The 14,015-nt window shown below is 37.9% G+C and overlaps 1 protein-coding gene across 1 annotated transcript in view; it reads left to right on the forward strand.

Annotated features, from left to right (window-relative positions):
- Nucleotides 1-385: 385 nt before the first annotated feature.
- LOC107583139 (A-kinase anchor protein 13-like) overlaps nucleotides 386-14,015 on the forward strand; it is a 111,722-nt gene continuing 98,092 nt past the window's right edge. The window contains exon 1 of the mRNA XM_016269253.1: nucleotides 386-755. The gene's annotated coding sequence lies outside the window, so the exon portion shown is untranslated. The remainder of the gene's footprint in view (nucleotides 756-14,015) is intronic.

The raw sequence follows: 14,015 nt of genomic DNA on the forward strand, positions 1-14,015 counted from the left end.
AACATTTTGACTGTCCACACGAGGTCAGTCTTATTCATTTTATAACTTTACATTGGGCATTGGATACGTTTCAATATGAAACATAAGACAAAAATCTTATTGGCTGCATGGCTTCTTAGACAGTCATCGCTTATAAATATCCTTTAATCAAACAAATAAAAGCATTTAAATGACACTGGACCTACACTACAGCCTAAAACTATAGTCATATAATTTGAATAACTCCTCAAAATCAGTATCCATGCACGTTAACACCTCCTTCAAGAGCGAGAAATGACTTTGAACAAATGTTCTATTCAAGCTCGTTGAATGAATAAACAGTCAAGCATGCGACAGACAGGGTCAGGATTTGTAAGAGAGACACCTCACTGCTGGTCCCGCCCTGTGAGACACGCGGACTAGAAGAATAGAAGCTGCTACAGTGTAACAAGTGATTTGTGTCTCTCCATTCTGAGGCCGTTTTGCATTCGTCTAAAACCCGCAGCGCGGAATAAAAGTTCCAAAACTGTAACAAGCGGTTTGTTTTTGATATATTTTAGAACGTTTTCGCTCCAGTCAAACGCCGTGGCGCAACACTGTAACAAAGTAGTTTGTCTCGCGACGTTCATTGTGCAACTAGTGGAATAGAAGGACAGCTCGGCGTGCGTGTTTGCGGTAACCAGCCCAAGCAGACAATGTTGGATGGTGTTTTGTGAGCGTTTAAAGGGAATGAGAGTGAACGAGGGTAGCACGCTTTGAGCACTGCAGCGTTCGAGGTAAGAGAGCCTTGCATTTCTACTAGAATTGCTGTGAAGTCATTGTAACGTAGGCTAATGGACACCGGCTCACCTGGTGCCGAGGATTTTTGCTTTGGGTGCAGATCATGTATTAGATGTTTTATTTAATGTAACTTCTTAACTGCAGTTAGATGTTAACCCCTGCTGGTAGATCCACACATAACTGCGTGGAACATGGGAGCTGGTTTCTAGTTGATCCGGGCTGGTCTTTAACTGGATTGCGTGTCATATTTACGTAAAATCTTTTTTTATGATTAGGGTAAAAAAAAAAGTGAAGATGCTTAAGCAAGTATTATTGTATTTACAGTGTGTTTCTAAATAAACGAAGATACTTTGGCTCGTCGGTATATTGATTTTGTTCACTTATAACCATTATTATTATTATTATTGTAAATAAAATTCAGAAAAATTCTATGTATATATTTCTAGAAGTCAGTATATTGTTTAGTCTTCTTACGGCAGTAAATAGTCAAAATATGGCATTTCGTCACTAGTCACACTACATATCATATTTTTTAATAATCATAAAATTGTGCTGCATATAAATGCAGTTATTGTCTAGTCTACCAACTACCATGTCCCAAAAACTAGCTTGACCTCCTTTAAGATGGTATAACAAATTGGTGGTTTCAGACCAACTAGAAAACTATCATGTTCCAAAACATATCAAGCAATCAGTGACAGTTTTATTTTAATTGCAATATTTTTATTTACATATTTTTTTTGTATATTTATATATTTACTACTTTTTTATTTCATGTTTAGTTGTTCAATTATTTATGTGGACTTTTATGTATTTTTGTTTTTCTTTAGTCATTTACCTTATTTTGTCTCTGTTCTGATCTTGAAAGAAAGATGGTTTTATAATTAGACTAAATAAACTAGTTAAACAAAACTGTTTGAATTATACACTACTGGGTGACAGGTGTCTTTGGGACAAACAAACATGTATTTGATGTTGAGCTGAACTCACCTCAGCAGTATGTTTATATCAATAGTTCGGTTTGAACTTCTGCTGTTACTCTAATCACTCTGTGGCCTGAAATAGAAGGCGTTCACATTTATCCTGAGCCTTTCCTCTTCAAAGTTGTCATTCAAAGCAGTTATCTCATCAGATTCCAGGACTTGACTATCTATCTATGTCATGTGTTGTTAGTGTATCTGAGTTGAAGGAAACCATAGCCTGTTAAAACGACAGAAACAGAGTAGGCTGTTAGTAAACATAAGATTTTGCCTTGCATATTGTTATTAGAAAATACGCTTTTTGTGTGTGTGTTTCCCAGACTCCACAGTCCTAGATTGTTGCTCTTGCGTCTAGAAGCTTTGGAATTCCAAGGGTGTGTTTTGTATTTGGTTGTCTGTCATTCCTGGCCTTCCTCTATTATTCATTTAAAGCAGTGGTTCTCAATTGGTTTTACTTCAGGACTTGTATTAGACATCAAGTTTTAACATAGATTATTGCATAAAAGTTAACAAAAAATCCTTAACATTTGACGCTTTTTTTTTTTTAATGTTAACATGAAATACACGCTTATTTATTTGCTATAGTAGCTATGCATGATAGTTGTGCTTTATTATTTGCATTTAGCATTGTCCGTGACTCACCAGTTGAGAACTGATCTAAAGGTTTCTGTATGCTGCACTTTTGCTCCTTTTGGAATTGCTTGTGGAAATCTTGTTTCACTGGCCAGCTCTAAAATCGAATAACCTTGCTGATGTTTTTAATTTCCTCAGTACTCTCAAGGTATTTGCCACCTTAATGAGAACCACACATGAAAACTGGAATATAGAAAATAATATTAATAGTAATGGCAGTTCAAGTTTTTATTGTTGATCCAAATTTCTCGAAATGCAGTTGTCAAAACAGTGAAAGTGTCCGCTAGCGATTATGGAGACGAAACCACTGCCAGAAGAAATCCAAGAGGGTTCATCTGTATCTCATTACAGAGAATGCAATTTTAGCTTCTTTCTGGTAGATGTTTTCTGTCGAGATCAGTAATGAGTTGACTGATTAGAATTCTTGGGGGATTGATCATTTAGGAAAGATTGCACCACAGTATCACTCATAATCTAATCTATGTTGGTGGTCATCATTGACCAAAAAAGGCATGATTAGCTTAGTTTTGCATAATGGTTCCAACTTGGCTCTTTTTTTTTTTTTTGGTATGTGGTACGTGCTTTATTTTGAAGTTTTAATTTTCAGATTCTGCGTATCAGAACTGAATATTTTAAAAGCCTCTAGCAGCTCTCACTGTACTTTGCCCTCCAGTCAGCAGTGGCCTATGGAATGACATAAAATATCCACACTTGTATTGTATGTTGTTGCAGCTGCCTATGCTATGTATTTAGTGTAATTTTGTGTGTGTGTTATTTTTTTAAAGAAATCTCTTACGCTTACCAAGGCATTTTTTTTAATTTGAATAAACAGTAAAAACAGTAACACTGTGAAATTTTATTACAATTTAAAATAACTGTTTTCTATTTGAATATATTTGAAAATATTTAAAAAAGTTATTCCTGTTATGCAAAGCTGAATTTTCATCATCATCACTCCAGTCTTCAGTGTCACTTCATTCTAATATGCCGATTTGGTGCGCAATAACCATTTATTATTATTGTCAATTTGGAAAATGGTTGTGCTGCTTCATAAAAATGGTGAAAATGGTTGTGCTGTTTTTCAGGATTCTTTGATGAATAGAAAGTTCAAACAAGCAACATTCACTTTGGATCAATTTAATGCATCCTTGCTGAATAAAAGTATGAATTACTTAGCCTAATCTTATTGACTCCAAATGAACGGTAGTGTGAAGGATTATTACATGTTCAATATAAGTTAAGCTCTATCTCCAGCATATGGCTTTGTGATGTTGATCACCACAGAAAATAGTTTCAATACTTCCCCTCAGGTGTTTTTTTTTTTTTTTTTAATTTTGGTTTTTAAAAGTCACGTACAATAGCAGTTCACAGGTTCAGGCAGTAAAACATTAATACACACTATATTTACAGTATAGCCACAAAACTTAACATAATACATTTTAACTTGAAACTAGTATAAAAGAATCACACTAAATGATCTAAATGTATATCTAGTCTTTCAGCTTTGTTGTCATGACAACATAGTGATAGTTTAATTTGTATTGAACCTGGAACACTCCTTAAAAGCAAGGCAGAAAAGCCACGTCTAGGCAAATGGAATGATCTGTATTCTGTGACACGGTACGGTTTCTCTGAATTGTATTTGGATAAACTGGTCAATTCACCACATTTTAGTAATCAAAGAGCTCCATGGTTACACACAGATCCCAGGAAGCCCAATTCTCCCAATGGAGGCTGTAGGTTTCAATGTTTTCCAGACGTGCGGAGGATTGTGCTGATGTGGAATCAATAGAAATCTAATATAAACCCAGTCTTTCCCAATGGAGTCGACCTGCTAATCTTTCAGTTAATGCTCAGTTTTTGAGCACTTGCAGACTCTAGAAGAGCTTTTCCAGTTTTATTGAGTGTCTCCGTCAGCGACTGATATCACATAAGTCTCCTGGGCCTCCTTTTTTTATTAATAAAAGCGGCCAGGCAGACAGAAACTGTGGCCTTGTTCTCTGATTCAGCACATACTTGAGGAAAGTCCAGCCTTTTAGACTCAACCAACAAGACTGTTCTCATGAACATCCGTCGATTGCCCAGAAATGCCAGATATTTAGTTTGCTAAAGGAAGAGCTGCTGAATCGCATGTACAGCATGCCGTTTCAGTTTTGAACAACGAAGAACGTCATCGGTTAGATGAAGTTTGATTGATTGGTTTTAGCAGTCAGCAGAAGTATGTTCTAGTAGTTTGTTTATGGAAAGAAACACTCACATTTTAATAAGTGTTTTGTCCAGATTCTCTTGCAGTGCTGTGGAAAACCACACAAATGTTTCAGAGTGTTTTGCCTCCTGTTGGCCCCCAAATTTTGCTGTGCAACCAACGCTTTTTATGTGTATTAATATTCGGTTTTTGACTTCACAAATGTAACATGATTAAAATTAGCTGGTAACACTTTACAATAAGGTTCATTAGTTAACTACTTTGGTTAACATGAACTAAGCATGAACAATACTTCTACAGCATTTATTAATCTTAGTTAATGTTAATTTCAACAGTTACTACTGCATTATTAAAATCAAAGGTTAGTCTAAAATCATTAGTTAGTGCGCTGTGAATTAACATGAACTATGAACAACTGTATTTTCATTAACTAACATTAACAAAGATTAATAAATACTGTAATGTATTTTTCATTGTTTGTTCATGTTAGTTAATACATTAACTAACATGAACTAATAGAACCTTATTGTAAAGTGTTACCAATTAGCTTTAGATAGACACTTGTGACGTGGCTTTTCCAGTTAAGTCATTGCCACAGTTCACCGTGCTCATTGTTGTGCTCGACAGACTCGTTGTTGTTCTACAGTAAAGGCATTATGTAATTTCTCAGCAAAGAAGAACTAGTTGGTCTGTCAGCTGTAACCAAAGATTGAAAGTGCCTCATTAGTGTAAATCTGAGGATGCCTGACATGTGCAGGAAGCACCGTGTTACCTCTAAGAGTGCATGTGTGTGTACGTGCTTTCAAGACTATTAGCAAGGCTCTTCTCTTTGTTGTTGTACACCTGCCAAGTGACCTGACTCTCCCCTTTCTGTGTGACATCATATCGTTCATCTTTTACCTACCCTGAGGTCGTCAGTGCATGTTGAGTTTTGCGGAATTGGGTTACTTGCTAGCACCAGACACACACATTGTTAGCGTCAACTTGAACTCAAAATTGAGCTTATTTGCTAAAAAATCAGTACATGTTCATAGCCTTGCATGATTCCTCAGTGCACATTATTCCAAAGAAAAAGCCTTTGTATAATAACTTAAATCTAATAACTTGCTCTGACTTTGAAACGTTTTTTCTTTGGCTCACGTCACCTTGGATGGGATATAATGATTAGTTAACATTTATATGAAATAGTCAAATAACCATTTAGGCATTGTAGTTTATTTGTAGAGCACTTTTCACAATATACATTGCTCCAAAGCAGCGTTACAGAATATATATATTTTTAATATCTTCATGTCTTATAGTGCCATTTAGCAGATTAGAGCAGGCCAATAATATATTTTACATTATGCAACGATACAAGCAATCAAGCAGTTGAGATTTGCTATACTGTTTATACCCCTATGTGATTATATTGTATGTATATGGATCAAGTTGGACATACTTGTATCCAACTTTATATAAAGAGCTGGGTGATAATATAGTTACATATGTGTTATTAACAATCAAGCAGTTGAGAATCTAAATTTTAGGCTACTGCTATAGGCAATGCAGTCCTTCATAAACCTTGCCAACATTTAACAGGTAATGCAAGTTTACGGCAAATGATACATTTGAAAAAAATGTTTACGTCAAGATGCTCTTGGGTGGAAACTTGATCTGCAGCAACCAAATCACGGTCAAAAGCATACCAGAAATGTGTCACAGTATGGAATTAAAATTGGTTGCAAATGCGGTTTCAATTTGAACAAAGTTCTGAAGAATAATTTCTACTAAATCACTTTGAAATGGTGCACAATGTAGAGTTTCACCATGATCAGTCCAGTGCTGTAGAAATATCTCAGCTGTGCTTCATTCCCTCTGTTGGTTGTTGACAGCCAGCTATATGTGTCGGAACAATAGGCCTAGGTGTCTGCAGTGAAACTGGGTCATCAGCTGTGCGGCTGGATATGACACCGGTAACCTCTTGTGCAGGCTTGGCCTAGTGTTCTTCGTGCAAACATACACCTCTTTGTAAGAGCACACATCTGCAGTTTTAATGGTGATGTGCGTCTGGCCGGTTTCCTGTGAGGACTCGAGCACTTTGCAGGCTGTTGCTGCCGTTCCCGTTACTTTCTGGCTCATTTATACAGTCGGTTATGGTGACTGGAGATATAATTTCAAATTTGAAAGGCAGCGCCTACTGGGAAAGTTGATGGTTATCGCGATGGTGATATGCAAATCCACGCCTTAGGTTTTTCTTTTTTCATTATCAAGTAGCTTTCAGTGTTCTTTGTAGATGTTGAACTTGTTAAATAGAACAGAAGGCCTTTTAGCCGATTATTCATGTATCTGATATCAAGGTTCAGATTCTGGATAAGGAATGAGATTGTAAACACAAATGTCAGTCTTTATTTTTATTGCCTTTTTTTGTCTTTGAAACAAGCGTTTAGTGAGTGGCCATTTGTTGCTGTTTTTCTTTGTTCATTGTCATCATTCAAAATGTCCATGTTTGAGTCTGAAGTATTTTAATGAAGAAATGATTGAACATTTTTATCATTTTTTCATCCTCTGGCTTAATCTCCCCAAGATTTTCAACATTGTCCTCAGCTGACTGGAATGTACTCCGTACCAAACGTTTGGATAATTCTTACCGTAATGTATCTATATTTAGTCTTTGGGTGTGGGTTTGGATCTGGGACAATTGAAAATTGTTTTATGGTCCCCTTGACTCACAATGCAGCAGGCCACTTCCTCCTGGGAAGCCAAAATATTCATTCAAATTACCTTTGATCAGTCTGCCATGCTGTAAATTTATGAAACTTTAGTTTTTCAACTCTAGATATTCACATATTAGAATTTAGGATACTATGCTACACTATGAAAGGGGTTATACTCTATTGTGAAAACACTTAAACTTTCATGAAATCCTTATTCTGCTTTGCAACAATTTGGGGGTAGAGAATTACAGCACTTCTACAATCCAAAACTGTGCAAATGCCACTTTTTGGTTTTGAAATCTCCTCGAAAACTGTCTTTTACACATCTGGGCTGCATTTCAAACATTGCAAGCCTAAGTAGATCGTAGAAACCATTTTACAATGCTTTTGCGAAATGCAGCCCTGGTCATTGCATGCAGGTGTATGAAAACAGGATTCACTAAAATGACTTTATATGTAAAATAGTATACTTGTACATTAGCCTACATGATGCAGCTTATGCTTGGAAATGTGCCTCTACAAATATTGACGTATGGTGGACTTTGCTTTGCTTAGCTTGATATCGCAGTATCAATATTACCCTGATGTCACCAAAGTTCATATGGCCCATCATGCCTTGGAATTTAGATGCTTTAACTTGAGTCACTTCCAGAATTAGTTAGAAAAATGAAAAGAATATTTGGTGACGCAGGACCCTGTAGCTTGTCCTGGATGTGTGAATCCATTTGAGTGTTTTTAGGTCACAAAGTGTGTGTTAAGTAGTATGGGAAACCAATGATTAAATCATTGAATCAGTGCTTCAGTCAGGTTAGATTGATAAAGCAGACCTCTGCGCTTTGTCTTCCTCTGGGTATGGCATGGAAGCGGAAGGCACGGCTAAGTTTTGCATTTTAACAGCCTGTCTGGGATCTTCTGTAGGTCACATCCCCCTTGTAGAATCATCCTGTCAGAAGTTTGTCAAATGAAGCTCTCTGCGGCCTTGAACCGAGTCTGTCTGGTTGAGATCTAAAGTTAAACCAAGATGACAAATCAATGTCTGCTGCTAATAATTAAGGAATCTTTCAACCTACCGTTAAGTTGGAAATTCCCACCAGCAGTCAGGATAGTTACCCATGTTCTCAATACGTGACTTTTTCTTGTAACATTGAAGGTATAGTTCTCCAAAAAATTAAAGTTGTCTATTTTTACTCACCCTTACGTCATCACAAACCTGTATGACTTTCATTTATTCTTTCGTAGTAGAACACAAAAGAAGAATTTCTAAAGACTGTGCTGGTCGCTCTTTTCCATGCGCATACAGTAGATGTGTGGACGGAAGCGTTTAAGCTTTATCCAAAAGCACCGTTAAAAGAATTATGAAAGTGATCCAAATGATTAGTGTGCTATATTTCACATCTTTATTCACCGAAAATCTTGACATCTCCCCAAGCTCACAAGTTTATTAGAGAATTTTATGATTTGTTTGACTCTGATCTGTTCAACCAATTCGGTTCACAAATCAGATTGATTCTCTGACTCAGTCTGGTTGCGCTATTTAACATTTCAGTGGAGGGGAAGATTATCACATAATAATGACTTAAATTTCAGTCTGACTTAAGAAGACTTGAAATATAGGGTATAACTGTGGTCCGCTGTTAAGATTTTTTTTAATGTACTTTTACATAATTTTTTTTAAGCTAAAAAGCATTAGTCGTGGAAGTCGTGGCTAATGGTTAGAGAGACGGACTCATAACCCAAAGGTTGTGGGTTCGAGTCTCGTACCGGCAGGGATTGTAGGTGGGGGGAATGAATGTATAGTGCTCTCTCCCACCTTCAATACCACGACTGAGGTGCCCTTGAGCAAGGCACCGAACCCCCAACTGTTCCCCGGGCGCCGCAGCATAAATGGCTGCCCACTGCTCCGGGTGTGTGTTCATGGTGTGTGTGTGTGTGTTCACTGCTGTGTGTGTGCACTTTGGATGGGTAAATGCAGAGCACTAATTCTGAGTATGGGTCACCATACTTGGCCACATGTCACGTCACGTCACTTAATTAGTCTTCATTCATTTTTCATAATCAAAAATGGTCTATACCTTTTAAGATCTTGTCCTGCTATTTTGGCACATTAGCCTTCCCTCAGGATCTTGACAGTGTACACCTCTATCTAGGGAACGTACTCGTCTTAATGTAGACACCAGTGGGTAACTAGAAGGAAGCAGTGGAATGCTCTCTTTAAAAGCCATGGACACCAGACAAGAATGCTGTGGTAGTTTGATATAATTGTTTGCAGCTCTGTCCTTAAAAGTTGCCAGATTGCATACAAACATGCAGCATGAACCTTCACTGAGCATGTGCCATCAAGAGTTGCGGAACTTTTTGAACTCACGCAACTGTGTTTTTGTCAGTCTGCAGTTAAGTCTATTAAATTATGGCACAATCATGAGTGATGATAAAATTAAGACTAAGTTCAGTGCGAGTTCTGTTGTTGCATGTCGAGGCTTGCATATTATCGAAGTTCATTGACCCTGCAAGTTTTGGGTGGTGCTGGTGTGGTGTTATTGTGCGTTCAGACAGGGCCTGTTTACTAACAATGGCGTACTAAGCCCTATCTCTAAACGCTCACCTCGTGGACTTGGTAAAAAGCATTGTTGGCTTTTAATTGGCTGATCGTTGCTACACAAAGGCGCTTTCTCAATCATACAAGGGCCCCACCTTTCAGTTTCAACTTACTGTGATACAATAGATTTTTCTTGGTTGTCTACTTCCTTGCATGTTAACAAAAGTTATAGAGTTACGGATGGCACTGACATTTTCTGTCTCATAAGAGACGTGAACCCACAGTAAACGTATCCCTTTTAAAGTTTTCCTATTTGTCACAGAGGTTGCTAAGTGAAATCTCATGCTGGAATTGAGGACGTCAAAAGGCCAGTTGCTAGCAGCGATGGTTGAATGTGTTCAGATAGAAAGAGTTTGTTAGGCCCGCTGTATATCAAGCTAATGAGAGCTGCCCTTGGAGAGGTGGAAGCATACCCTTAGTCTGAGCTTTGGCTTTCATTGTTCAAAGATGGATGATGGTTAAACAGTTACCCAGTCTAACCTCTACAGGGAATGGAAAAGTTCAACTTTTGCTTCAAGCTGCAGGAGGGACCATCATTTGAGTTATACTAACAGCTTTCTTAGGAAGTTTGGCTGCTGCTTCTTTGAGCGACTGATTGATTGCTCTGTGTTTCATTTATTTGGATATCAAGAGTTTGCAGGATATACTTGTTGCTTGCTCACTAGTGTTTGGCAGGTTTTTGAAGTTTTAATATTTGTACCGCAAAAATCTGACTGAGTTCTGGCAATTCAGCCAGACTTTTTTCTTTTTTTCCTCATATTTAGCTGGCAATGGAGTCTACGGCAGACCATTGTTATGTCTAGATGTCTTGCTTTTCACAATTGATACAAAACATTATATTTAATGTTAAAAAATGTGTTAGTTTGAAGTTATAGCCAATAACTGATATATGTTTATATGTTTTATGACTATTATTACTTATGTCATTATTAATTTAAAGTTGTTTTGCTGGCTAAATAGCCGCAAGTGTGTTCATATCTAAATGCCATTAATTGGTTAACTTTTATATTAAAGAGCCAGTTTATTCCCTTTTTTTACATTCAGTAGTTCTGCAATGTGGCAAATAAATTACAAAGTATATTTATAATAATATAAATAGTATAATGGTATATCTCAAATAATATGAGGGCATGCATAATAATTAAAAAACAAATAGCAAGATGTTGTTTAAAATGGTTTTAGATTAAGTATTTCAAGTTGCACCACATGACGTCAACCTTTCCAAAATATTTGGATGTCAACTACCCATTTATCTGGAGTCTTAGAGCAACGTTTTTGTAGTAATAAATGCAAAAAAAAAGAACTTTAGTTGTCAGTTGACCATTTTGACTGCATGATTTCCATCTCGTCTCTTTGGTGCGACTTTGTGTTTAGTGGGAGGCCAGTCGCTCTTGCACTGACCCGTGCAGGGGGGCCGTAAAACAATCTACTAGTTAAACTTCAAACTCCATGAAAATCCTCCTCCCCCTGATTCTGTCCACATACGCGTGCACACAAGCCAAAGCCGATGATCTTTTGTTTTAACTAAACCTGAGAGGCCATGCATAACCTCTGACAGAATCTTAAATATGTTGTCATTTTCAAAAGCTTTTATTGTATTCATTCTGCTCTTATCTATCGCTGTCTGCACTTGTGTTCGTTAGAAATCTTTGCTGGAAACCATAGTATTTTCCCTTTGGACTGGCCAGTGTTTCGCTAATTCTTGGGAACGTCTCGTTCTCTGGTTAGACAGAAGTGTGGTGCTAGCTTGCGGCCTGTCTCACTCTCACTGATATGCCTGAGCTGGTTTTGTTTGTTAGTTGCCAGGGAGACTTCAGCTGTACGACAACTGTCTGCTGCGGGATGTGCGATTTTATAATGTGAATTCTAAAATTGTTATATAACATAATGTTCATTACATAAAGTGGCATGTTTTTTTAATCTACAAAAATAATCAGTGACCATTTAACACCCTATTTAAGTTAAAGACATTTTAGTTTAATTTTGTAGTTTTGCACCCACACTTTCGATCAATTTTTACACAAAAATGTATGTGTAGAGCTCTGAACATCTCGTCTTTATTAAAACGTTTTCATTTGTTGATAGAACTACTAATAGCAATTACTAATAAATATCCTAAAAATAAAAAAGCAGTGCTAATTTTCCTTACTGCTTCTTGCTTGAAATGGCAACAAGGCATTTCTTTATTTTTAGAAGTCATGTCTGGTTCATAAGTAGTGTAAATCTATCTACATAAAGCCTTATTTTTGTGCTTGTTTGTTAATACTGACCACCATGAGCTTGGTAAACAGCAACATCAAACCCTGAAGCAGTCGCTCTCTTGGCACATTGTGTGCTCTGTGTTGCGGTGTGTGTTCTGCAAAGACTAAATATCCTCTTAAATAGGGGTTAGAGTTACTTTAGCTTCACCACCACAAGTATTTGTAATGGTAGATACAAGGCTTCACTATGGCAACGAATGTGTGTCTTGAGCCTCTTTATTATAAAACATTATGGTGCTTTTTTCATGATGCCTCTGGAGTAAAGATCTTATTGGAAAGGGTAAAGGTTACATAAACCATGTTTCTTTCAATACGCAAGTCAGATGGTTAGTTCATGTTCTTTTTTTTGTTATTTTCTGTGGGTTGTGTCTTTCTCTTTAAATGTAGAAAAGCTTGACTTGTTTGCAATACAAAGCCTATCCAAATTTCCCAAGGGGATGTTCCACAGGGAGAGCAACACATGCTGCATCTTGTTCATGTCACAGGGGCAAGAGGGCCCTCTCAACCCTTCATCACAAATGCAGTACAACTCTAGCATCTTCCACAGGCCTTGAGAGTGACGCCCCTGCCATTTCGGCAGGCTCCCGCAAATTAACGCAAGGCCCTGTTATGCGGATTGTTCATGCATTCCTTCAGCATGACTCTGGCATGCAAGTTCTCTGTGCCTGTTGTAGCCATTCAAAGTCAAACCCTTGGCTATGTTCGGAATGAAGTGCTAGGCTTACTATTATATATTGAATACAGGCCACTTTTTTTTTAAATGCCATTTGAAGTTGTATGCATTATGCAGTACACATTTCATTCAATAGTACACACTTTATAATTGCTCCTTGTCACCTCAGAAATTAAAAATGTGTGTTTGTTTTTTTTAAAGGGGTCATATGATGCGATTTCAATTTTTCCTTTCTCTTTGGAGTGTTACAAGCTCTTGGTGCATAAAGACGATCTGTAAAGTTGCAAAGACTAAAGTCGCAAATCCAAAGAGATATTATTTATAAAAGTTAAGAGTCAACCACGCCTACCTAAAACGGCTCGTTCTAACACGCCCCCACGTCTACGTCACGATGTGGGAAGATTTGCATAACACCACCCAAATGTTCACGCAAAGAAAGAAGGCGTAACTTTTATTCTTGTTGCCGCCGCCGCCGCCACCATGTCGTGAAGGCGCTGTGTGTTTCGTTGTGAAAGCGAAACTACTTTGTTTGGTCTTCCAAAAGAGGATGATATCCGCTTCGTCATGCCTGGAGCTGATTCAAACTGGTCGCTGAGAAAATACATCAGTTTCGCGCTGTGGATCGCCGGATCGGCTTTCACCGTGGACGAAGCGGAGTCCAGCCCGGGGTCGCCACATGTAGTTGCCGCAAGCCCGCCGGACGCTCCTTCGTCGAAACCGCCGGCTGCACCGTTCTCAAGCTCGCCCGCCGCCGCTCACTCAAGCCGGCCTCCGCTCACTCTAACCCGCCATGTGTTTCGTTGTGAAAGCGAAACTATTTTGTTTGGCATTCCAAAAGAGGACACGACTACAAATCAGTGGTTAAGTTGTATTTACAACACTGTTACAGAACAGTTCAACCCAAATATTCAGATGTGTCCAGCGCATTTTATGGAGGACTGTTTCCTGATCCTTGTAGAGTAGACTACTATGCCGGCTGTTCTGAGTCACAGACTGTAAGTAAGTTTTTTTTATAATTAAAGAATTTTCCACTGACGATTCAAACGCGAGTTTTGAGCAGTGTAGAGTAGCACTTGTTGTTTGTCATTTCTCCGATCACAAATGCAGATATGGTTTTATGTTTACGTGGCGTGATGCAACGTGTAAAAAGACAGTATTAGTCATTATAATCCATAATTATGTCCACACTGGATGCAACAAATGCCTCGTTT

Source organism: Sinocyclocheilus grahami, unplaced genomic scaffold (genome assembly GCF_001515645.1).
Source record: "Sinocyclocheilus grahami isolate Dianchi unplaced genomic scaffold, SAMN03320097.WGS_v1.1 scaffold50.1, whole genome shotgun sequence".
Lineage (NCBI taxonomy): Eukaryota > Metazoa > Chordata > Actinopteri > Cypriniformes > Cyprinidae > Sinocyclocheilus > Sinocyclocheilus grahami.